At 39.7% G+C, this 25,302-nt stretch overlaps 1 protein-coding gene across 14 annotated transcripts in view; it reads left to right on the plus strand.

The window, feature by feature from the left end:
* VPS54 (VPS54 subunit of GARP complex) overlaps positions 1 to 25,302 on the plus strand; it is a 195,152-nt gene that overhangs the window by 11,261 nt on the left and 158,589 nt on the right. For 9 of the 14 annotated variants that reach the window (XR_013554660.2, XM_078444560.2, XM_081795273.1 and 6 more), the window contains 2 exons: positions 55 to 7,163; positions 13,549 to 13,823. The gene's annotated coding sequence lies outside the window, so the exon portion shown is untranslated. Of the gene's footprint in view, positions 1 to 51; positions 7,164 to 13,548; positions 13,824 to 25,302 lie in introns of all 14 variants that reach the window. The other 5 variants (XM_078444550.2, XM_078444552.2, XM_078444555.2 and 2 more) reach the window with 5 other exon arrangements.

Here is a 25,302-nt window from a genome sequence, read left to right on the forward strand (position 1 = left end):
AGGGGGGAAGTTCCTATCTAATGGTTTTTTGTATTTTCTCTCTGAAATAAGCAGAGGTCAACTATTCATTTCAAGCGATTGAAAGGGAAATGGAAGAAGGAAGAGAGAAAAGTTCGAGGAGCATGAAGGAGGTTTGAAGTGGCTACTGGAAAGAATTGGAGACACCGCTAAGCAGCACTGAGGGCCCAGGTGAGGTTGGAGAATGTACTAGATATAGGCGATGATCTGCTTAGTCATGTAATTTGACCACCAGCATTTAGAGCCCCCAGTATTGGTATGGGGAGGAAGTTACAATGATCCAACTTTGCTTTATTAGTTATATTTGGTTGCAAGAAAAGTCCAAATAACAGTAAATGTGAAAAAGGTTGATTGCTCTCTTACGTAAACTCCAAGTAGAATAGGGCCAAGGTGTCAAGAATCAAGAGTCTTTCTAGCTCCTTGTTTACTGTCCTCAGGATTTGTCTTCCACATCCTGGTCTAGCAGTTTCCCCAACCCCATCATTTTTGTTCGCATTCTATTCAGCAGAAGGAAGGAAGGATCAGGAGAAGACCATGTGCTATTAATACTTAAATCCATTGACCATAGAACATGGAACATCTAGTGCAAGGAATGCTGGCAAGTAGTCTTTTTTGTGTTTTTTTAACCTGTTTTTTTTTTAGTTTATTTATTTATTTTGAGACACAGAGAGAGTGCCAGTGGGAGAGGGTCAGGAAAAGAGAGAGAGAGAGAGAGAGAGAGAGAGAGAGAGAGAATCCCAAGCAGGCTCTGTACTGTCAGAGCAGAGCCTGACACAGGGCTCAAACTCACAAACTGCAAGATCGTGACCTGAGCCAAAGTTGGATGCTTAACCAACTGAGCCACCCAGGCATCCCAATGGCAAATAGTCTTTATTATGGATGGCTCTGTGCCCAGTTTATATTTTAAATTAAAAGCTTGAGCCCAGACCATAGGAGATACTAATAGGGTTTATCAAGGTAGGTACAATAGAATGGGGGTAGGAAGTCAGTGGCACCCCTAGTTGTAACATTTCCAAACATAACATTTCCAATACTGTTTATAGTTGAGAACTACTGGTCTAAATTAATCATGGAGATCCCAGCTCCCTTGCCACTGTGATTGGCTCAGGGGTGGACAGTTTAGTATAATCTAGAGCTAACTGAATTGGCACATGACAATTCACACACATTGTCACCACGATTGGCTCATTCTGTTCCAATTAATACAAAGTCAGGATTGTTATTTGACGGTTAGAGACTTACTCCCTTTCAGTACCCCCCACCCTCCCCCAAAGGGACATAATGAGGAGGTATGTGGGCCCAATTGCTGCTAACATTCTGCCTATAACCAGTAGGGGACCCAGTCCCAGAATGAAGCTGATGCTAAGGGTGGTGGAAGAGAAAGAAGGAAATAGAGTCCTTGGGAACTGAACTGCAACCAACCCCAAGTCCCCTGAATTTTGAGGTACTGATGAATTTTCAGGTACTTGAGCCAATAAATGCCCTTAATGTTTAAGCCAGTTAGACTTAAGGTGCCTGTTACTTGCAAATTAAAACATTAATAAGAGAGAGAAGCAGAGGAAGATTGGGTCAAGGGAGTAAAAGTACAGGAAGGATGTAAATGAGAGGAAGGGATATGACAGATGAATGGAGGGGTTTATGTTTTAGGTAAAAACCAAGAAAAATGGGGAGAAGAGGTATGCAGAGTCTAGTTAGATGCAAGATTTTTCAAAAATGAGCCTCTGTTCTCTTGGACTGGGGTTTGGGAGTAATCAGAACGGTTCTAGCATTGTGTTAGGATAGCCCAATGAGGTTTGCATTAACTCCACTGTATGGAAGAAGAAAATCGAGACTTACCCAAGAAACCAAAGCTGGCAGAGCTAACTCCTGGAGAGTTTGACTCCAGAGCCCAAGTTCTTTGCATCATTTCTCCATTGCTCTTTGATGCCAAAGGGGTAGAAATGTCCAGAATGGGACAAATACCCCTCCTCAACCCTTTCCATGCCTCATTCCAGGATGACAGGCAAGACTGGGTCAGTAGGATTGTGTTCCCCTTTATTAGTGATGGCCTACCTACAGGATGTATGGTGTGTGTTTGGAGTACAAAGCAAAGATGGCATAGGCTAGCTGGAGAGGTAAGGTGGACAGCTTACAAAACCAACAGCAGTGCAAGTGAACAGAGAAGATTCCTGGCGAGATAAAAAATATTAAATGTTAATTGTCAAGCATTCACTGTCAGATTCTGTGCATCTGCGTTTTTTTTAAGTTTATATTTAAGTAATCTCAGGGCGCCTGGGTGACTCGGTCTGTTAAGGGTCTAACTCTTGGTTTCGGCTTGGGTCATGGTCTTGGGGTTTGCGTGTTTGAGCCCCATGTCGGGCTCTGTGCTGACAGTGTGGAGCCTGCTGGAGATATCTCTCTCCCTCTCTGCCCCTCCCCGTTCACTCTCTCTGTCTCTCTTGAAATAAATAAATAAACTTAAAAAAAATTTTTTTTTAAGTAATCTCTGCACTCAACACAGGGCTCTAACTCACAACCCAGAGATCAAGAGTCGCAAGCTCTTCCAACTGAGCCAGTCAGGCTCCCCTGCATTTTTTTTCATTTCAGAAACTTCTCTTTATCCCACTTTAATTTATTTTTTGAAAGTCAGTGCTTATGCCTTGTAAAAATGCAAAATGTATAAAAGGTCTACAGTAAAAAATGTGTCTTTCTCCCTTCTCTGTCCCCCAGTTACCTTTCCTGGAGGCAACCGATGTTGACAGTCAACCTCTGCCTTCTTTCCTTTTTCCCCCATCTACCCATTATAGGCTGAGGTATATCAAGCTGAGTTTGCTTCTTCAGTAAAGATACAAACTTTCCTAATGTAGCAATCTTGAAATGTATGCACTAAAAATCAGATACACCAACAAAACAAAACACTTTATTGTCTATAATGACTTCTTGCTGAGAAGCCCCCATTCCTGGTATAGGTGGAAAGCACTTGCTGTTGCCAGTTAAGGATATCTCAGTTTCTTTATGTTTAAAACAGCCCCCCCTTGGAAAACCACTCAGTCTTTCAGGGTTTGTGCTTCATCTGAGGGTTCTCTTTTCCCCTCCCCAGGTAGAATGGAGGCCGCAGGAAAGGTGCAGGGAAAGTCTGTCTGCCAGTATCCAGGCCTTCCTGGCTTCCTTTGGTGAGGAAATTTTTCTCTCCAGGCTTTAAGCCTACATTGATTCTAGCTATTGACAACCACAGTCCCCACCACAGCCCTCAGGGGTAAAGACGCTTGTACCTTCTTGGTCCAAAGCCAGGCCTCCTCAAGCCCATTCATCCTGTTAGCCTTCGTCACTCTTTCCTACAGAAAACACAACAGGCCACTAGGACCTGGAAGCACTGTCTCAAGGCCTTTTGTTGCTTAACCATAGCATTTTCACTTCTGTGCAGTTGGCCACGTTCCAAATGGAAAGCAGGGTACATACTCTTCTGCTTGAGGACCCCCACTCGCCTGGACAATACTGTGCTTCTACCCTCTGAATCATCCAACTTCCTGCCTGCTGCTTAAATTTGATTTTCTTCTCATGGGAAAATATCTCTGACATCATATCCTGTGTTCTTCCTGGAACTATCTATGATCTGTTCAGGGGCACTCCTCCAAGCTCTCATTGGTTATGCAATTATATATTTCTTTCTTTCAACACAGTCTGGCTTTTCCGAATCAAAAGCACTTGATTTCAAACTATTGTCTTACTACAAATTTTTTTTAAAATCCTACTTTGAAACTCAAAGCTAAATGATGAGTTATCCATTCTTGGCTGTTGTTGTTGTTTTTTTTTTTTTTTTCTCTCCCTGTGACTCAATGCATGCCATTGACTCAATGGGTGGGGAAGTCATGGGGACAAGGGTTTACTGGGAAGCCAACATACATTGGTTGGATATCTCACAAACGCTATTTCCATTACATCAGCACAAGGTTTCCGGTGCTGGTCGAAGTGAGACCAACGTCAGTGTGGTCAATGCTACTAAGTTTGCATTTTGTGAAATGAGTACACCCACTTCAGGGTCCTGTGAGTGAACATGACCAAAACTGAACTACTGATTCCACCACTGTCCGCCCAGTTATGCATGGGCAAACCTGAATCATCGGGGCTCCTCTCTTCTCCACACCCCACGTTTCATCCACCTGATATTCAGGGCCGATAAAGGGAAGGGGAGACTTTCTAATGTTCACAAGAACACTGTATGGGCCAGCATGTCCTCTTTGCTGAAAACCTAGGCCAAGCTGCCAGCATCTGCCAGTGTCTCCTCCCTGCCCTTGTCTGCCCACTTCTATGTTTGACCTCCTACACAGTCCATTCTCCACAAAGCAGCAGACTTATCTTTTTAAACTATAAATTAGCTTATATCACTTGCCACCTTCCCTGCTTTAAATCCTCCACTAGTTTCCCTTCAGTCTTTGACCCGGCTGTGCCTCCCTCTTCAGCCCCATCTCCTCACGCCTTTCCAAGCCGTCCCTCTTACTCTGCTCCAGCCACACTGTCCATCTCTCTGCCCTCAAACACACCAGGTTCATTTCTACCCCAGATCCTTTGCACTCACTATTTATTTGCTAGCAGATCTTCTCCCTAGGTGGCCCCACTGCTGCCCCCTTCTCAGCCTTTAGGTCTCAACCTAGATGTCACCAAGTAACTATATCACAGCTCAGGTCCCATCTGTCATATTACCCTATTTTATCTTCTTCACGGCACTTAGTGTGGAAATTGTATGTTTATTACCTATCTCCCCCTCACTTGGAATGCAACCACCATGGACAGGGACTGAGTTTGCCTTCTTTAGCACTGTTATTTTGCTCAATAAATAGTGCCTGGCACATAGTGAACACTCAGTAAATATTTGTGGACTGAAACCAACTAATTTCAATCAGATGGGAAAAGAAGGTAGACAATACTTCAACTCCACAAGCACTAGTAGATACCTTTTATTAGTTTACCATTTGGAAGAAATCATCCAGGGGCACCTGGGTGGCTCAGTCGGTTAAGCATCTGACTTAGGATCAGATCATGATCTCGCGATTCGTGGGTTTGAGCCTCGCATCAGGCTCTGCACTGACAGTGCAGAGCCTACTTGGGATTCTCTCTCTCCCTCTCTCTCTGCCCCTGTCCTGCTCTATCTCTCCCTCTCAAAATAAATAAACTTAAAAGAGAAACAAGAAAACTAGAAGAAATCATCCAATTCTATTAGTTTCTTTGCAAGGGAATCATAAGATTAATGTGGCTTTCTAGTGAGAAACTTGGCTGCAAGACAGAACTGGCATCTATATTTATGCCACAGAAACGCAGCTTTTCCAAATAATCAAGTCAGATCAACGTATAAATTGTCAGCCTTATTTGCCAGGTACAAAATTTGAATGATTGCATGTGTGTTAGTGTGTGCTTAACCTGCTGTGGGCTGCCTGCTATTTTAGGGTCCCCTGATTGCTAAAAGTTGTTTACTTGATTTCTTTCATTTTAAGTATGGCTGAAGAGTCTGGGCTGATCAGAGGCAAGATGTAGAAAGAGAGGCAACATGAATGATTTTTCTGGCACACTATGAAACAATTACCAACAATCTTTAGGTATTCTTTGTACTTGCAAAACTGAAAACTAGGCTCTCCTTGATATATGCTGCGAATTTTGAAAAACTGATATACTGGAACGTCTTGAACAGCTGCAAAGAACCTGAAGCAGGGACTTCAAAATTCTGTTCTAGTTGACATGTGTTAGAACAAAGACGGAAGAAAATTAGGTCTCATCTTGGTCAGAGTAGATGAAGTCAAACATCCTTCTCCCACCTTAATGTTACAGAGTCTGAAATTTCTACCTGTAGGGCTTCTGTTTTTATCCTGGAGTTCTCTTTCAAAATACATATATTCCTGGAAATACAGTAGACTGATTCATGAAGTTATTGACACTAATTAGATCCATGTTCCTTTCCCTGGGAGAGATTACCAGTAAGAGAGTCTAAAAGAAATAGGAAGACAGGCATGGGAGGAGACTAGAAGCACCAAGTCTGGCTTTTCTGAACATAGAATGGACCCAATGCAGTATCATAGTTGTTGAACTACTCTGGATGATAATATTGTGGGGCAAGTTATTTAAGAGTGAGTTTTATGATGTGAGTTAATGTGAGAAAATGGGTTTTTTAGACTTTGGGTGTTGCTATGCAATGTGAATTTTGATGGATTTTTTTCCAGTTAGGGTCCCAGCAGGAAACAGATGGCACACTTAAATTAGGATAATTTGACAAAGAGTTTCTTTTCAAAGAGACTACTTACAAAGGACTGCTGGGGTATAATGAAAATCAAAGGGATAGTCTAGGAAGTGGACGTTAGAATCTGCAGAGCGATTGACAGCCTTTGGCCCTAAGAGAGTGATTTTCAGAACTTGGAAAGGGAGAGTTATTTGTAACAGACCACAGTAAGAGGAACAATGACCTTGATGCAGCCAACTAGAGGTAAACCCATTGGGTTGAACCCTATGGATGAACACTTTGACCTTTCTCTTCTCCCTTCCTCTGGTCTTCTGCCAGGGTTCCCCATTGGCCAAACCCAACTGGAAGCTAAAGGGAAAGGGAACATTCATACGGGCCAGCCTCCCTGGGCAGAGAGGAAGGTAGAGAGTGGGTCTCGGGAGCAAATGGAAGATATCCAGCATAATGATGTTTCCATTCACTTGACAAGAGGTTCTGAAAAAGAGCCATCCAACATCTCTCCCCTTTCCCACTGCAAACTTTCAGAGTGAAGCTGCCATGGAGAGGAAAGGATGTGTCTTTAAAATCAGTTTTGATTAGCATCTTAGATTTATCTAATTTCTGCATGGAGACTGTGTATATAACTGAAGTTGATAGTCCATGACATCAGAGTGACCAGAAATCTAAGAGCCTACCGGAATTTTCATCCTAGAGCAGAGAAAGATGACCTCACTCTACCTTTCAACTACCACCTGACTTTATATACATGTAAAGTAACAGTGGGGACAAAAATAAATAAGGTTGCATTTTGGTTAGGTTAGAGAATTGTGCTTATTCAACGTACCACTCACATAATCTTTACCAACTTTTTTACTTTATAGGTCTTGAAACTGCATTCCAGAGAGCTTGATTCACATGCCCCAGTTCAGCAAGCCATTTCACACTGAAATTCAAACTAGAGGTATGACTTGAGACATCCAAAGGATATTCAGCTATAGGCTTACACAGGCAGTTAGCACTGGGACAAATTTCAAACAAGGTCAAAGATGTTGATTAGCTATCTTTGCTATCTTTTGGCTGCAAGTAGCAACATCTAAATGGCTAGGCCAGGCTTCCTTGTTACAATGATTTGTACCTCTGCTCTGAGGTTTAGACCTTAGTTTTGTGATTCAGAAACTCAATTTCATCTTTTCACTTAAGAATAGTCTGGTCCTGATGAATTGATGTATTTGCCAACCTCGCAACAGATTTAAGTCAAAACGTTCATTGAATTACCCTAAGAAATATTATTGTCAAAAAGACAAGACTGATGTCAGCAGATCAATATCCCATGGCTGAATTATTTGGAGAAAGAAAATAGACACATGAGACATTCATTTTTATTCTGAAGAAAATAAAGTGTAAATCCCACTGATTGTGGGTCAAAAGCACAAATTCACATGTAAACGACAATGTATAATATTAATAAGTTGCTTTACGGATGATATGCCCTGCATTTTTACAAATTCCTGAGTGGTTTTGATGTGTATATACCTCCACATAGTAAAACCCTGGCATCATAAAACTTTAATTAGCCAGAACTTAATTAGAACACTTAACCTAAAAGAAATTCTTTTGGGGGCACCTGGCTGGCTTGGTTGGTACAGCATATGACTCTTGACCTTGAGGTCGCGAGTTTGAGCCCAGTTTGGAGGTAGAGATTACTTAATAAATGAAAGTTTTTTTAAAAAAGAATTTCTTTTGATACATGTTCTAGTTAACTATTTCTTCTCGGCCCCAAATCCATCTTTCACTGCCCTGCTTTGTGATGCTGCAGCTGAACCCTGTAAACATTTCTCCTTTGTAGCTGGCATGATGCTATGTCAGTAAAGAGCATTGGAGGGCCACTGCAGGGGGAAAGTGCTTTTCTTCCTTGTTCTGGCATGGTTTTCCTTCTCCTGCAGTGCATGGCAGCCATGGATGCCAGAATTCCAGCTGTGTCCAGCCCCCCAGCAGGTCTCACAGGCACCCTCGTAGGTGATTTCTTGCTTCCCCATCCAACTTCTAACACCTAGGTGAACCTCTCTAACATCGAGTAGGTGAGCGCTATACCCTCTCCAGTGAGGTCAGCATCCCAGTCTTGCGGGAGAAAGGGCTCTTCCCAATGTGTTCCTTCCTTAGGTATGCAGCCTTAGCCCTGAAGCAGGCATCTTCTGTGGGAGGGGCCTGATAAGTGGTGCTGGGGGGTTGGTGTGAAATAATGTCAGGTATTACAATGGTGTGTGTGGCCCTCCTAAGGGCCACAGAACATAAAAACATATACAGTGTATCTGCAGTAGTGAAATTTAATGGAGGGGAGGTACAAAGGAAAAAAATGGTCTAAAAAAATCTCCTCAGGGGAGGAATAATGAAAAAAAAAATTAACATTGCCCTAGAAGCAGCAATGGCTCCCATACCCACTATTACTATATTCTTTACTCTTCTTTACTCCCTGGTAGTTAATCCCATTTTTAGTTGATATAATTTATATTAAACTTTCCCTGTTAAGTTATTGTATGATTTCTGTCATCTAACTGGACTGTGATACAGTGCACTTGACTTCAAAAAAAAGGCAAATAATAATGGAAAATATGCTAAAATCAGAGTTAAAAAAATTTTTAAGACATTTTCAAGAACCTGTAGAGATTAATCTGCAGCTATTCATATCTTGTACGGTAGGAATATATGTTCAGGATGATGATCTTGGGACCATAATGGATGCTGAATGACCAAAGAGACTCTGTTAGTCTAAACTTAGTGAAGCAAAAGACTGATAAAAACTGGGGTTGAAGCAATAGCATTTAAGTAGTACGATACATACTATCGTACTGACCACGTTTCTCACTTGTAACTATTTTATTAAGTGTAATCATGTGATGATGATGATGATGATAATGATAGCCAACATTCACTGGGTACTTACTTTGTACCAGCACTGTTCTAAGCTCTGCCACTCTGACAAGAAGTTTGAGAATGGATAGGAAAAATCCCAGAGAAAGGAGGCCAGTTAGGAGACTACTACAGAAGTCCAGGCATGAGGTGATGGTGGCTGGGACAAGGGAGACAGAGGGCATGCGGTTGACTCACTGATGTCCAGAGCAGAAGGACTGTCTAGCCAGTTCAGCCACCAAACATTCTGCACCAGAGTAATCATTCAGTTAACCACCAGAGAAGCAGGACTTGGGATGGAAAAAGAATCTTTTCTTTCTTTGTTAAGCTCCTATCATGTGGCCAGCACTGTGTTACCCAATATAAGGGGTACTGTATAATAATAACACATTCTTCAGTACTTTGTGACCTCATAGAAAGCTATAAAATGATAATGCTAATAGAAGAACATGTAGAGTATACTTGAGACTGGGATGGGGACGAACTTTGTAAATCAGACCAAAAGAAACACAAGCCATAACACAAAATTTTGGCCGATTTGACCACACCAAAATGAAGGATTTCTGTTCAGTGAAGGCTATTATAGGCAAACTTATGCAGACAGAGGACAAATGGAAAGAAAATATTTAGAAGAAATTTCAAACCAATAAAAAATTAAAACCTAGCACATATATGATATCACTCATATGTGGAATTTAAGAAAACAAATGAGCAAAGGGGAAAAAAGAGAGAGAGAGGCAAACTAAGAAACAGACTCTTAACTATGGAGAACAAACTGATGGTTACCAGAGGGGAGGTTGGTGGGGAAATAGGTGATGGGGATTAAGGAGTACACTTACTGTGATGAGCACAGGGTGAAGATGCATGGAAGTGTTGAATCACTATATTGTACACCTGAAACTGATATAACACTGTATGTTAACCAACTGGAATTTAAATAAAAACTTTTTAAGAACTAGCATTTATAAGGAGTTCCAGGAAATCAAATAAAGCACCCACTAGAAACTATTAAAGAGGTGCCTGCGTGGCTCAGTTGGTTGAGTGTCAGACTCTTGGTTTCAGCTCAGGTCATGATCCCACAGTTCATGGGTTCATGCCCCATGTCGGGCTCTGTGCGGACAGCGTGGAGCCTGCTTAGGATTCTCTCTCTTTCCCTCTCCCTCTCCCCCTTCCCTCCTCACGCATTCTCTCTCTCTCAAAATAAATAAACTTTCAAAAAAAAAGAAACTTAAAAAAAATACTCAGTGACACTTGTTAAAGACGGTGAGGCAGACTTTATTCAGAACCACTGCTATGGGGTTTTACAGTAGAGGGGATTGGGGTTAACTCAGAATACAACATGGGCAAGTTGGGGGTGGGAGGGGTCGGTGAATGGAAAATTACTAGGAGGAAACATCAGGGGTAAGAAGGCATCTGGCTAAATCCATCTCATAGGATTCTTGCTGAAGGCAGGCCAGGGTGACCAGACATCACCTGGGGGCAGAGGAGGATGAGGAACCTGATCAGATATCAAGGATGATCAGATATCGGGGGGAGGGTGGTGGTGGTTCTTGCTAAAACTAGATTTTACAAGGAAGTGTACATATCCCTCAGAGAAGGTTTAGGAGACTGAGAAGTTTGGTCAAGCAAAGAATTTTGTCAAAACATCAACAGAGCATATGAATAACCAGTTCTCAGAAGTGGAAAGCCAAATGACTAAGAAGGGTTGAAGAGAAGTTCAGTGTCACATGTAAACAGATAAATGCATATTAAGACTAATTACTGGGGCCTCCTGAGTGGTTTAGTCGGTTAAGCATCAGACTCATGATTTCCACTCAGGTCATGATCTCACGGGTTCGTGAGATCAGGCCTTGAGTCAGGCTCTGCATTGACAGTGCGTAGCCTGCTTGGGATTCTCTCTCTCCCTTTCCCTCTGCCTGGCTCGCATGCTCTTTCTCTCTGAAAAGAAAAGAAAAGAGAAAAGAAAAGAAAAGAAAAGAAAAGAAAAGAAAAGAAAAGAAAAGAGAAAAGGCTAATTACTCACACCTGATAGATTTGTAAAATTAAAAGGTGGCAATGAATTGGCAGTCTTAGCAAAGATGTGGGGAAGCAAGAATCCTCATGTGCTGCTGGCATGACTCATTAGATCCGAGATTCTGTGTGCACATGTACTCTCTCATACACACACACATGCAGTGGATGACTCAGGAATCCTTCTTCACACGGTTCGCAAGGAGACGTGTATGAAGGTGTTTATCACAGGTTGTTTGTGGTACTGGAGGCAGTCTGGGGATCTATCACTAGAAGAATGGATATGGTAAAAGTATTGGACACATACTATGGAACCTTATGCAGCAGTTCAAAGAAATAAGCTAGATGTGCATAAAGGAACATGAAGAGACTTGAAAACAGCATTGTGTGAAAAAGCAATAAACAGTAAGAGCCGTCAAACAATACAGATTGAAAACACATACGTTCATGAAACAACATGATAAAATTCAACTCGGGGATACATGGATATCCAGGCACATGTTAAATACGTTAGAGTGGCTGCTGACACTGGAGATGAAGTGGGGAAATGAAAAAATAAAATAAGAAAGGGGCACCTAGGTGGCTCAGTCAGATAAGCATTTGACTCTTGATTTTGGCTCAGGTCATCATCTCACAGTTTGTGGGTTTGAGCCCCGCCTCAGGTTCTGCACTGACAGCGTGGACCTGCTTGGGATTCTCTCTCACCTTCTCTCTCTGACCCTCCCTCACACACACACACTCTCTCTCTCTCTCAAAATTAATACAAAATCTTAAAAAATAAAATAATAAAATAAAACAAGAAAAGGCCTCACATGGATGGTTGTGTACCATGAACTGCAGAGGGCGATTAACTCAAAATTTTGCACTTAAAGTCCAAAAGGAAAAAAAAAAAGAAGGACCTGAATCCTACAATTCTTGAAGTTTTTTCATTCCACAAATGAGATGTGATGTTTGCTTTTTTAGGTAATGCATGTAAACAGCTATGTGAGTAACTCGTCCATCTATCCAGTCCTTCCAGGTCTCAGGGGACATTTGAGCAAAGCACACATCCATGAAAAGCCAGTGGGTGAGAATGGTGTGGAGGATACACCTGTAAACTGAATTCTATAAACCAAAGCCTAAATGCAGCTTTATTTATGAAACTAAAAATACAGTGTGAGACCCATAATAAACATGTTGTAGGATCAGATCAGTGAGCCTAGCTTGGTTATTTTCATTCAGCAAATAGAAAAATTATTTGAGATATTATTTAACTCTGAAAAACAGAATAGAAGAGACAAGTAGCTTCAAGACATCTGCAAAAGCAATTCAGTTGGCAAAGGTAGATTATTTGGCCCCAGCAAGCACTGTAAAATGCATATACATACATATATGTGTGTGTATATATAAACGTTTTAAGTGAATTGATCTCAGGATTCTGTTTGCTTCAAAATCCCTTCAGTCAAACAGGAAACACGAAGGAGCCTGGTTTGATTCCAGGGCTCATCCTTTTTAAGCTGTCAGATCTGTCCTGAAGGGAATGAGAGCCAACAAGCCAAGTATTTCCCTGTTTCTGAGAAGGACTGCATACACCACCTGCGGAATGAATCTATTGACCTTTTTTAGTTTATTCTTTCTCATTTTCAACTGTCTCCCTAGACAGCTGATTGCTGGGAATTCACATGCCTTTTGGTTTTTGTTAGCTTTAAAACTGTAGCCACCTATCTTAAATTACACTCTAAAGTTAGCAGGGTCTGCTTGCCAATGGACGCCTGAGAGATGGGGAAGTGAGGGAAAGAGGGGTGAATTCTTTATTCTTGGGTGCTACATCATCACTTGATCCTGCCTCTGAGTTATCGTTTGTACTTAAAAATCCCTTTATTTGCCATTAGAGGGAATAATTCTATAAAATGTATTCAATCAGGACACTTAAACACTTGACAACATTTTTGGCTACCATTTCATTTGGCTATCGTTACACAGTGGACTCACCTGCAGGTTTAACTAAGAGCATATCAAGATAGCCTTTAGCAGCACACCAAGTGTAATTAAAGAAAATTAACTTTAAAATGTGTATACATGTGAAAGAATATAACTTTTTTAAAGTATATGAAGATCTACTACTAAAGTACAATTATCACAGATTCTTAGAACTTTGTAGAAGAAAGGAACCTTAGCAATTAATGACCTCTTCTCAGCCTCTTTATTTATTTATTTAATTTCTGACTCCATTGCAACATACTCAGTAACAATGGTTTGATGTAAGGAGTCTCACCTGGGAGGGACAAACATATGTACCATAGCTTAAAAAGATTCCCTTTCTCATTCTTTCTTCACAGCAAGCTCATTCATTTTTAGAGACCATTTAGTGCTAATGGTTGATAAAAGTGATAGTGTGATTTATGGACTTTGTTTTTGTTTTTTTAAATGATTTATTTGTTTTATTTTAGAGAGACTGAGTGAAGGAGAGGAGTAGAGGGAGAGAGAGAATCTTAAGCAGGCTCCACACTCAGTGTGGACCCCAATGCGGGTTGATCCCACAACACTGGATGGTGACCTGAGCTGAAATCAAGAATCAGACGCTCAGCCGATTGAACCACCCAGATGCCCCAAGACTTCTCTTGTTTTATTGACCAGACTATTGCTTCATCTTGATCTGAATGACAGAAGGCAGCCATCTACAGGGCCATGGAATACAAAACAAGTCCCCATCTGCAGAGAAATTGTGAGTACCTGTACATTGTTGAGTATCATTTTCAACCCTATAATTAAATCCCACACTTCCTCTGCTATTATTATTTAGCATTCAATTAAAAGGTTTTTATTGCCTATTAGTATTAAAGTATTTGCAATATTATCAAAAGTCTAATGGGGCACCTGACTAGCTCAGTCGGTAGAGCATGTGACTCCTGATCTCAGGGTTATAAGTTAGAGCCCCACGTTGAGTGGAGAGATTACTTAAAAAAAAAAAAAAAGCCTAAAATACTGTTAATCAATTAACAATTTTTACAATACGGTATCTGACTTTGATTGTTCAAAAGCTACTATCTGGGCTTTTGGTTTTTTAATTTTTTTTAAATATTTATTTTTGAGAGAGAGAGAGAGAGAGCAGGGGAGTGACAGAGAGAGACACACACACAGAATCTGAAGCAGGCTCGAGACTCTGAGCTGTCAGCACAGAGCTCGACCTGGGGCTCAGACTGACGAACCGTGAGATCATGACCTCTTAACATACTGAGCCACACAGACTCTTAACATACTGAGCCACACAGGCGCCCTGTAATTTTCTTTTTCTTTTTTTTTTTAATTTTTTTTTAACGTTTATTTATTTTTGAGACAGAGAAAGACAGAGCATGAACGGGGGAGGGGCAGAGAGAGAGGGAGACAGAATCGGAAGCAGGCTCCAGGCTCTGAGCCATCAGCCCAGAGCCTGACGCGGGGCTCGAACTCACGGACTGTGAGATTGTGACCTGAGCTGAAGTCAGACGCTTAACTGACTGAGCCACCCAGGCGCCCTTTCTTTTTCTTTTTAAAAAATGTTTAGTTATTTATTTTGAGAGAGAGATATCGAGCAAGGGAGGGACAGAGAGAGAGGCAGAGAATCCCAAGCAGGCTCCACACTGTCAGTGCAGAGCCCAACGAGTGGCTCAACAAGGGGCTCAAACTCACAAATGGTGAGATCATGACCTGAGCCAAAATCAAGAGTTGGATGCTTAACCGACTGAGCCACCCAGGCACCCCTGGTTTTTTAAATTTTATCACACATATTCATGTAGAAAAGTTGCAAAATACAGCTGAACAAAAAGAGACAACAATTTTTCATAATCTCATCACCTATAGAAAATAGCATTTTCCCGTATATACTGCTCGTATTCATTTTTGTCTTAAATAAGAATACTTTATTTTAAAATTTTTACCCAAATAGACTTGTTTCTACAAAGGTGAGCTTCTGAGAAACCAGCTTCCTTTGTGCAGACAGCAGATTCCGCACTAGAGGGAAGGAAGTGGCTCATATCCTGGCTAACAGGGGATCATTGTTTCTCTATCAGAACTGGCATAAAGCCTTCTTCAGCCAGAAAGACAATTATGTGACAGAATCCAAGAGTTGGGCCTGCCTTAGGAGAAAATGGCTTAAAGACAAATTTTACTCACATATGGAGTTTGTTTGGTATTTTCCATGCCTTCTTTCTAATTATTAAAAGCCAGAAAAACTTGAGTTTAAATCCCAGCTATTCCTTACAAGCCAGGTAATGGTAGATAAGTTATGAAGCCCCTTTGCCACAGCTTCTTCATCTGTTAAACAGGGACAGTAATAGTACCAACCTCACTGGGTTCTTGTAAAGACCAATGAGCTTACAGAGGTCTTACTGCCTGGCCTGCTGTAAGGTTTCAACAAATGTCGACAGCATTATTGTTGTAGTTGTGGATTGCCATGAGGATTATATGAAATACTCTATTTGAAATTCCTGCCACACTTAGGAATTATTATTACAATCCTTAGTATTGCAGGGAGGACTTGTTTTTAACCACCCACATTTCTTTGGGCAGCACCCTGGTTTTTTACTATACTCTGGTGCTATTCAATAGAACTTTCTATGATCACAGAAATGCTCCATAATCTGTGCTGTCCATTATAGCAGCCATTAGCCAAATGTAGCCATTGAGCTCTTGAAATGTGGCTAGTGCAACTGAGGGTTGAATTTTTAGTTTTAATTTTATTTAACTTTAATTTAAATAGCCACCCTAGCCTCCTGTTTCTCTCTGTTCCTACTCCTGTCTAATCACTTCAATTGCCTTTAGGCACAAAGCAAATCCATCTGTAGGGACTCTAGTGAATGTCTCCACAGTCATATTAAATTTTGAATAACGTCATTTTCTACATAGTGTGTTCTTGATAAATGATAAATTATACTCCCACCATTAATAATTTAAAAACAAACTGGATATGTTTGCAATGTCAAGCTTCTCCACTAAGTCTGGCTTTCCACAGCATTTTGTAAACTTGCATGAGAAGAATTTAATAATCTTTTCAAAAAACATTTGGCAGCTTAGTTTAAAAGGCTGCTTTAATAAGAGACTGTTAAAAACTGAGAACAAACTGAGGGTTGATGGGGGGTGGGAGGGAGGGCAGGGTGGGAGGGAGGGCAGGGTGGGTGATGGGTATTGAGGAGGGCACCTTTTGGGATGAGCACTGGGTGTTGTATGGAAACCAATTTGACAGTAAATTTCATATATGAAAAAATAAAAAATAAAAAAATAAAAAAATAAAAATAAAAAAAAAAAATAAAATAAAAAAATAAAAGGCTGCTTTATCAAGCCCCATGTTGAGCATAGAGCTTACTTTAAAATGAATGAATGAATGAATGAATGAATAGCTGCTTTACAGATCTGGAATGAAAAGGGAGTACTTCTCCCTCACAGTACACAACAGGGTAATTCTTGATCTGTTCTGATTCTGTGTTGTTGTGTCAATTCTGTACTTTCCTGTGGACTTTTGCTCATAGTCACCTCTGAGCCTCAGGCTGACACCCTTCACCCACCACACCTGTTTGGTGTTGAGTCAAAACTTGACTAGGCTCCCTGAGAGCAGCCACTGAGTAACTCAGAGCCAATGGCTCACCCAGAGGTGAGTCCATAACTCATTTTCCAGGTTTCAGGGTCCCTGCTTCTCTTCCCTGTTATAAGGCCAATCTTAACTTCAGGTTCTAGATAAATCACCTGACCCTTATACCAAAGTAAAGCTATAAAACCAAAACCAGTTTTGGTTAGGTAAGCCTGGCTCTTCCCTCTCCTGGGGAAAGGCTGCCACCTGCTGTAATACATCAGCATTGGGCTTTTCCAAGGTCACTGAACAACGACTTCCTCTATTCAAATGAATGTATGCACAACCACACCTGCCTTCCCCTCTGGTGTGTCAAGAATGCAAAGAGGAGGGCAAACCATTAGGCATTCCAAAACTGAAGGGCAACAAAGCAAACTCATCCATATGAATGGTGCCCAGAAGGAATTGGCATCTCTCTCTGAATGTGAGAGCGTTCATTCCTCACCACTCAGCAACACTATTTTTTCAAATTAGCTCATAGCAACCTTCATAAAATCTCTGTTGTTAAGAGGCTTATTATTTCCTCGATCCTTCCAGTTCTATGTATCTTTATCTATTCTTCACAGCCCTAGAAAGTCGTTGGTAGGAGAAAGGATGAGAAGAGAATAAAAATTGATAGTTTATAGGGCAGTATCCCTGAGCCTTGTACTCTTTCTTCAAAAACCCTAAAACTCAATGAAATACTCTGTAGTCACGAGAACTGCTGCTGCTATACATGGCATGGTTGAATCTTAGAAGCATAGTGTTAAGTGAAGTAAGCCAGACACCAAACAATAGAATAGATATTTATTATTTATTTGTATATAAATATATATATTTGTATGTAAATAAATATATATTTATAATATATATATATATTTATATATAAAGTTTGCAATGTAATTTTATGTATATAAAGTTCAAAAACAGGCAAAATTAAATGAAGCTGATAGTGGTTAACTATGGGGGTGGGGTAGTGGTGGGATTTAGGACACGCTACCCAGAAATGTGGCATCTTGGCGTAATGAATATTTTAAAAGCTGAAAGAATTCGAGAAAAAGACAGAGCAGGAAGGTCACTCTGACCTCCCCCTCATCACTCCCCCTTCTCCACTGAAACAGGTCATAAAACTCATGTGACAAGTGCCCTCCCTATACCCGGAGGAAAGATTCATCCTTATCTAGGAAGACAAGGAGATGCCAAGAAGAATTCTAAGAAATAGGCCTTGCTAAGTTTCTCCCAGTTCACTGTAATTACCTCATACTCCTTAACCTATCATAGTCCTCCATAACTGTCCAGTCTTCAGCAAACCCAGCATAAAAATACATAGCTCTGTTTCCTTGGGTCTTTACTTCCTTATGAAGGCTTCAATAAGTCATGTAAAACTTCTATTAAATAAATTTTTATGTTTTTCTCCTGTTAATCTGTCCTTATAAGTTTATCTTTTTTTAATATTTATTCATTTTTGAGAGACAGAGTGTGAGCGGGGGAGAGGCAGAAAGAGAGGCAGACACAGAATCAAAGCAGGCTCCAGGCTCTGAGCTGTCAGCACAGAGCCTGACATGGGGCTCTAACTCACAAACCATGAGATCATGCCTTGAGCCCAAGTCAGATGCTTAACAGACTGAGTCACCCAGGCGCCCCTGTCTTTGTAAGTTTAATTTTCAGACCCAGTCAGGTACCCTACTTCTTCACCTTCAGCAGTAATCTGGAAAGGACATAAAGGGACTCCTGGAGTATTTGTAATGTTCTATTTTTTGACATGAGATATAGTTACATGTTTTCATTTTGTGAAAATTAGTTGAGCAATGAATTTTAAGGCATGTATGATACACATCAACAAAAAAATCCTTACTTGTTAAAGAAACTAAAGTATTCATGAGTAAAATAATATGATACCTGAGATTTTTTTTTTCCTTAGAAAACTTCAGAAAAATAACTGGGTATGGGATAGATGAAACAAAAATATAGAATTTTAAAAAAAAAAATTTTTTTACATTTATTTATTTTTGAGAAACAGAGTGAGACAAAGCGTGAGTAGCGGAGGGGCAGAGAGAGAAGGAGACACAGAATCTGAAGCAGGCTCCAGGCTCTGAGCTGTCAGCGCAGAGCCTGATGCGGGGCTTGAACCCATGAACTGTGAGATCATGACCTGAGCCGAAGTCGGACGCTCAACCGACTGAGCCACCAGGTGCCCCAAAAGTATAGAATTTAATAATTTGTTAAGCTGTAGGATAGATACATGAAAGTACATTATTCTATTTTCTCTCCTTTTGTGTATTTGAATGTTTTTATAATAAAAAGGTTTTAAAAATCATGGGTGAAATTTTAATCTTACTGTAGAGAACAACATAAAACCCAAAGTCATAAATGGGAAAAAACGATGAGGCTTCCACATCCATTCCAGCCCCTTCCTTCCATTGTAAAGGCTGTAAAATAAAATTCTGGCTTTGCTAGCCCCCTGGCATTGAGCCCCTCTGTGACCTAATGCTAGTAACCGAGGTGCAGGCAGAAATCATACGTTATAGCTACATAAATAAATAATACAAATCAAAATAACAGTGAGGTATCTTTTTTCACCTGTTGGATTGATAAAGATCAAAGACATTGTTAATACAAAATGTCGACAGTTTGAGAACACAGTAGTTGTTTTTCACTATTGGTGGAAATCTAAGTTTATATAAAATATTATGAAAGGGTAATTTGGAAATATTTATCAAAATTCTCCTGAAAGCAAAAGCAACATTTAAGTGGTAAGAGTGGGCATGGATTTGTCGTGATGACCATCGGATGATATATGGAAGTGTTGAATCACTATTTTGTACACCTGAAACTAATATAACACTGTATGTTAACTAACTGGAATTAAAATAAAAACCGAAACTAAAAAAAAATTTTTTTAAGTGGGCAGAGAGGGGTGCCTCCGTGGCTCAGTTGGTTAAGCTTCCGACCTTTGATTTCAGCTCAGGTCATGATCTCAAAGTTCATGAGATCAAGCTCCATGTCGTGATGACAGCATGAAGCCTGCTTGGGATCCTCTTTCTCTCTCTCTCTCTCTCTCTCTCTCTCTCTCTCTCTCTGCCTCTCCCCCTGCTCATATGCACACATGTGTGCATCCTCTCTCTCTCTCTCTCTCTCAAAATAAATAAATAAACTTAAAAAGAGTGGGCATGGAAAGGAGGCAACAGTTATAAGAGTGTATGTAGAATCAAAGTTAGTTAATTATATGACTGACTAACTATGGAGAAAAGGCTCCAAAATTCCTAAGGATAGTAACAGAAATAGGGAGTCAGGAGGAGACACTTGTGTGGTGGAGGAGATAAACTTTCTTTTTCTCCTACCTACTGGCAAAGATTTTTTTTAAATTTTTTTATGTTTATTTATTTTTGAAAGAGAGAGAGACAAAGTGCAAGTAGGGTAGGGGCAGAGAGAGAGGGAGGCGCAGAATCCGAAGCAGGCTCCAGGCTCTGAGCTGTCAGCACAGAGCCTGACATGGGGCTCGAACTCACGAACTGCAAGATCATGACCTGAGCCAAAGTTGGACGCGTAACTGACTGAGCCACCCAGGTACCCCGAAGATTTTCAAAAATAACTTAGTTTGGCAAAGTTGTAGAGAAATGGATACTTGTCATATGGTGTCCGTATAAGTGATTACAACTTCTGGAAGACAATTTTACAGTATATAGCAAAAACCTAAAAAATGTTAGGCTTATTAAGCCATCAATTCCAATTCTACCTGAAGAATGTACATAAACATTTCTTACTTAATTTTTTCCCATCAAAGTCCTATATGGACATGCTGCTAAAAAAATTAATTATTTTAAAAGACATATAAGGATGCAATGGGACCTCTGCTCCATCTCGTATCCATGCTGCTTTTGAGAGGCTACCACTTTCAACCTCTAGCTACTTTATCTATCATTGATCTCTTTGTGTTTAAATAATTTGTTAGCTCAGCTATTTCTTCTTTCCTTCCTTTTCTTTCCTTCCTTCTTTTTTTTGGGGGGGGAGGATAGTTGATGCACAATGTTTCTTTAGTTTCAGATGTATAACATAGTGATCCAACAAGTTTATACATTATGCTGTGCTCACAAGTGTCCCTGCTATCTGTCACCATACAACACTATTACAGTATCATTGATACATTCCTTATGCTGTGCCTTTTATTCCTTTTACTTTTTCATTCCATAACTGGGAGCCTGTATCTCCTATTCCCCTTCACCCATTTTGTCTGACCCCCTCCACACCTCCCCTCTGGTAACCATGAGTTTGTTCTCTGTATTTATAGGTCTGATTCTGCTTTTGTTTGTTTATGTGTTTGTTGGTTGTTTTAGATTCCACTTGAGTGAAGTCACATGGTATTTGTTTTTCTCATATGACCTATTTTCACTTAACATAATACCCTCTAGGTCCATCGATGTTGTCTCAAATGGCACAATCTCATCCTTTCTTAAGGCTACATAATGTTCCATTTTGTGTATGTATGTGTATATATATACACCATATCTCCCTTATCTATTCGTCTATTCAATGGACACTTAGGTTGCTCCCATATGTTGGCTATTGTAAATACTGCTACAATAAATATAGGGGTGAATATATCTTTTCAAGTTAGTGTTTTTATTTCCTTCAGGTAAATGCCCAATAGTGGAATTATTGGATCATATAGTATTTCTAGTTTTAATGTTTTGAGGAAACTTTATACAGTTTTCAACAGAGGCTGTACCTATTTACATTCCCACCTGTAGTGCCTGAGGATTCCTTTTTGTCTATATCTCTATATCTCTATCTCTATATCCTATATCTCTATATCCTCTCTATATCTCTATCTATATATATAGATATATATCTATATCTCTATATTCTCTATATCCTCTCTATATCCTTTTTCTCTATATCCTCATCAACACTTGTTTTTTCTTGTGTTTTTTATTTTAGTCATTCTGATAGGTGTGAGGTGATATCTCATTGTGGTTTTGATTTGTGTTTCCCTAATGACTAGTGATGTTGAACATCTTTTCATGTGTCTGTTGGCCATCTGTATGTCTTCTTTGGAAAAATTTCTGCTCAAGTCCTCTGCCCACTTTTTAATTGTATTGCTTATTGTTGGTGGTGGTGGTGGTGGTGTTTTGGTGTTGAGTTGTATAAGTTCTTTATATATTTTGGATATTAACCCCTTATTGGATATGCCACTTGCAAATATCATCTCCCATTCAGAAGTTTACCTTTTGTTTTGTTGATGGTTTCCTTTGCTGTGCAAAAGCTTTTTATTTTGATGTAGTCCCAATAGTTTATTTTTGCTTTTGTTTCCCTTGCCTTAGGAGACATGTCTAGTAAAATGTTGCTATGGCTAATGTCAGAGAAGTTACTGCTGTTTTTTCCTAGGATTTTTATGGTTTCAGATCTCTCATTTAGGTCTTTACTGTTCAGCTATTTTTTGATTTATCAACTGAAAACATCCTGTTATGATAGTTGAGGATTTAGCTCTTTCCCACCTCCTCCCACTATGGTTTTATCGTAATCTTTAAATGTCACATAGCAAAACTTTTTGGCAAAATCATCTTAAGGTAAAAATGTGATTAATTCAGTAGTCAATATTTACATAATTATGAATATAAAGACTTCCAAGTGTCAAATGGCTAGCAATATATTTTTTCAAACCTACAAACACAAAACCAGGAAACCATTTATTGGTTCTTTTTTTTTTTTTTTTCAAAAAAAAAAATCCCTGTCCTCTTTTTTTTTTATTTTATTAAAGTATAGTTAATGCATAATGTTACATCAGGTTACAGCAGAGTGATTTGACAAGTCTATGCTATGCCCACCACAAGTGTGATGATGCTCACCATCTGTCCCTCTGTCCCCTTGATCTATCTAATCAGCACTGGCTGTGCCCTTGGCTTTGAGGCTCCAGGACTTCATCTCTCATCCTCTAGCTCAGCTCTCCCATTTTCTGCACTCTGTCTTCTTTCTCAGCTGACTCTTATATCTCTTAAAGGTCTTTATTCCTCCTTCACTCTGTATTAGCGGTTGGATATAAAATTCTTAGCAAAACACAATTTCACTTCAGAATGTTGAAGATAGTATTCCATCATGTTTCTAGAATGGAATGATCCTGTTGAGAACCCTAAAGTTATTGTTTCTCCTTCTTCTTTTTTTTAATGGTTTGTTTCCCCTTCATTTTGATGCGATCATTTTCCCCCCTTTAGAAGCTTTAATGATCCTTAATCTCAGTGCTCTGATATTTCATCATCATGTCCATGTAATAGGCCTTTTTCATTCATTGGGCTGGATATTTCAACCTAGAGATTCATGTTCTTCAGATCAGATCAGTTTTCTTGGATTTTGTCTGTAATTTTTTCCTCCTTCATTTTTGTTCTATACTCTCTGGAACTCTGGATGAAAAATGGAATTTCTGCTTGATGTTTGTTAAGTTTCTTACATTTTCCCCTTATTTTCCATCTCTTTGTCTTCTTGTTTGACTTTCTGGGAGGTATCTTCAGTGTTCTCCTAAACTTCTTTTGGATTTTTTTTTATTTCAGTGGTTATATTTTTAATTTTCTTTTCTTTCTTTCTTTCTTTAGGTAATCTCTATGCCCAATACAGGGCTTGAACTCACAACCCCAAGGTCAAGAGTTGTACTCCCTACCCACTGAGCCAGCCAGGTGTCCTTATATTTTTCATTTTCAAATGCTTTTTTAAAAAGGGTTTTTTTCTTCTACGTCTCACATCATGTCTGTTTCCTCTGAGTTCTTTTTTTGTTTGTTTGTTTGTTACCTCTGACACTGTAGAGTTTTCTTAAATTTTCTGGTGATTCTTGGGTCTCTGTTCTTTTTGTGCATGAGAAAAATCAACTAAGAAAGTAAATTGAAAGCCCTTGCCAGGATGAGGAGGCAGGTCGAATGGTGGGCTTCTGTGGCTGATCATTTGGTACACTAGCCTTTTTACTGGCTGATTACCAAATGTCAGTATGTGAAAATATTTTTTTCTGAGGGTATTTAGTTTCTCCATTAAAGAATTCTCCATTCTCCTGTCTTAAACATTTTGTGAGCAAAGTATAGAAATGGACTTGAGTAACATTGACGCTATTACTACATACCGAATTTGTTTATATATTTAGGTTGGCGCAACCAAGGAAATTCAGGTTACATGTGTGTAACATGTATACCCACATTAAATAAATCATCTGGAAATACATATACCAAAAATTTAAAATTGTTATCTTAGTGTGGGTTCATAAGTGATTTTCATTTTCTTCTTTCTACAAAATTAAAATGTAATTTTTAAGATTATTTAAGTTAAACTAAGTCATAAGAAACAAGCCAAGTTTTAATGTTTATTTATTTTTAAGAGAGAGTGACAGAGCACAAACAAAGGAGGGGCAGAGAGAGAGAAGGAGACACGGAATCTGAAGCAGGCTCCAGGCTCTGAGCTGTCCGCACAGAGCCCAACACAGGGCCCGAACCCATGAACTGTGAAATCATGACCTGAGCTGAAGTCAGATGCTTTACCAACTGAGCCACCAGGCACCCAAAACAAGCCAATTTTTTAAAAGGACAAAACATTTCAACAGATATTTTACCAAAGAAGATATATAGATAGCAAATAAGTACATGCAAAGATACACAATATCTTTGGTCATTAGGGAAATACAAATTAAAACTACAGTGAAAAACCACTACGCACTCACTAGAATGGCTTTTGAAAACTAAACTTACAGTAGGGGCATCTGGTTGGTTCAGTCAGTAGAGTATACAACTCTTGATCTCAGGGTCGTGAGTTTGAGCCCCATGTTGGGTATAGAGTTTATTTAAAAATAAATAGATGCTCGTGAGTGGCTCAGTTGGTTAAGCGACCAACTCTTGATTTTGACTCAGGTCATGATTTCATTGTTCATGAGTTCAAGCCCTACGGTGGGCTCTGTGCTGACAGCGTGGAGCCTGCTTGGGATTCTCTCTCTCTCTCTCTCTCTCTCTCTGCCCCTCCCCCACTCATGCTCTCTTTCTCTCTCACTCTCAAAATAAATAAATAAACATAAATAAAAATAAAAACAAAGCTTACATTACCTAGTGCTGGTTAGGATGCTAGTTAGAGCAGTTCTTTTTTTTTTTTTCTTTTTTTTTTTAATGTTTATTTTTGAGAGAGAAAGAGACAGAGTGCGAGTGGGGGAGGGGCAGAGAGAGGGAGATACAGAATCTGAAGCAGGTTTCAGGCTCTGAGATGTCAGCGCAGAGCCTGACACGGGGCTCGAACCCATGAACTATATAAGATCATGACCTGAGCCAAAGCCGGATGCTTAACTGACTAAGCCACCTAGGTGCCCCTAGAACAATTCTTATACATTATAAATGGGGATGCAAATGCAGCAACTTTGGAATGCAGTTTGGCAGTTTTTATGAAGTTACACACTTACCATATGACCACCATAATCCCACTCCTAGCTAGATATTTATCCAAGATAAATAAAAGTATATGTTCACACAAAAATCTGTTCGTGAGTATTTATAACAGGTTTATTCACAATAGCCCAAACCTGGAAACAACCCAAATCTCCTTCAACTGTAATACTTCTATACCGTGGAATGAAACTCAGCAATCAAAACAAGTGAACTATTGATACCTC

The sequence above is a fragment of the Panthera onca genome, chromosome A3 (genome assembly GCF_046562875.1).
Source record: "Panthera onca isolate mPanOnc1 chromosome A3, mPanOnc1 haplotype 2, whole genome shotgun sequence".
In the NCBI taxonomy this organism is placed as follows: Eukaryota; Metazoa; Chordata; class Mammalia; order Carnivora; family Felidae; genus Panthera; species Panthera onca.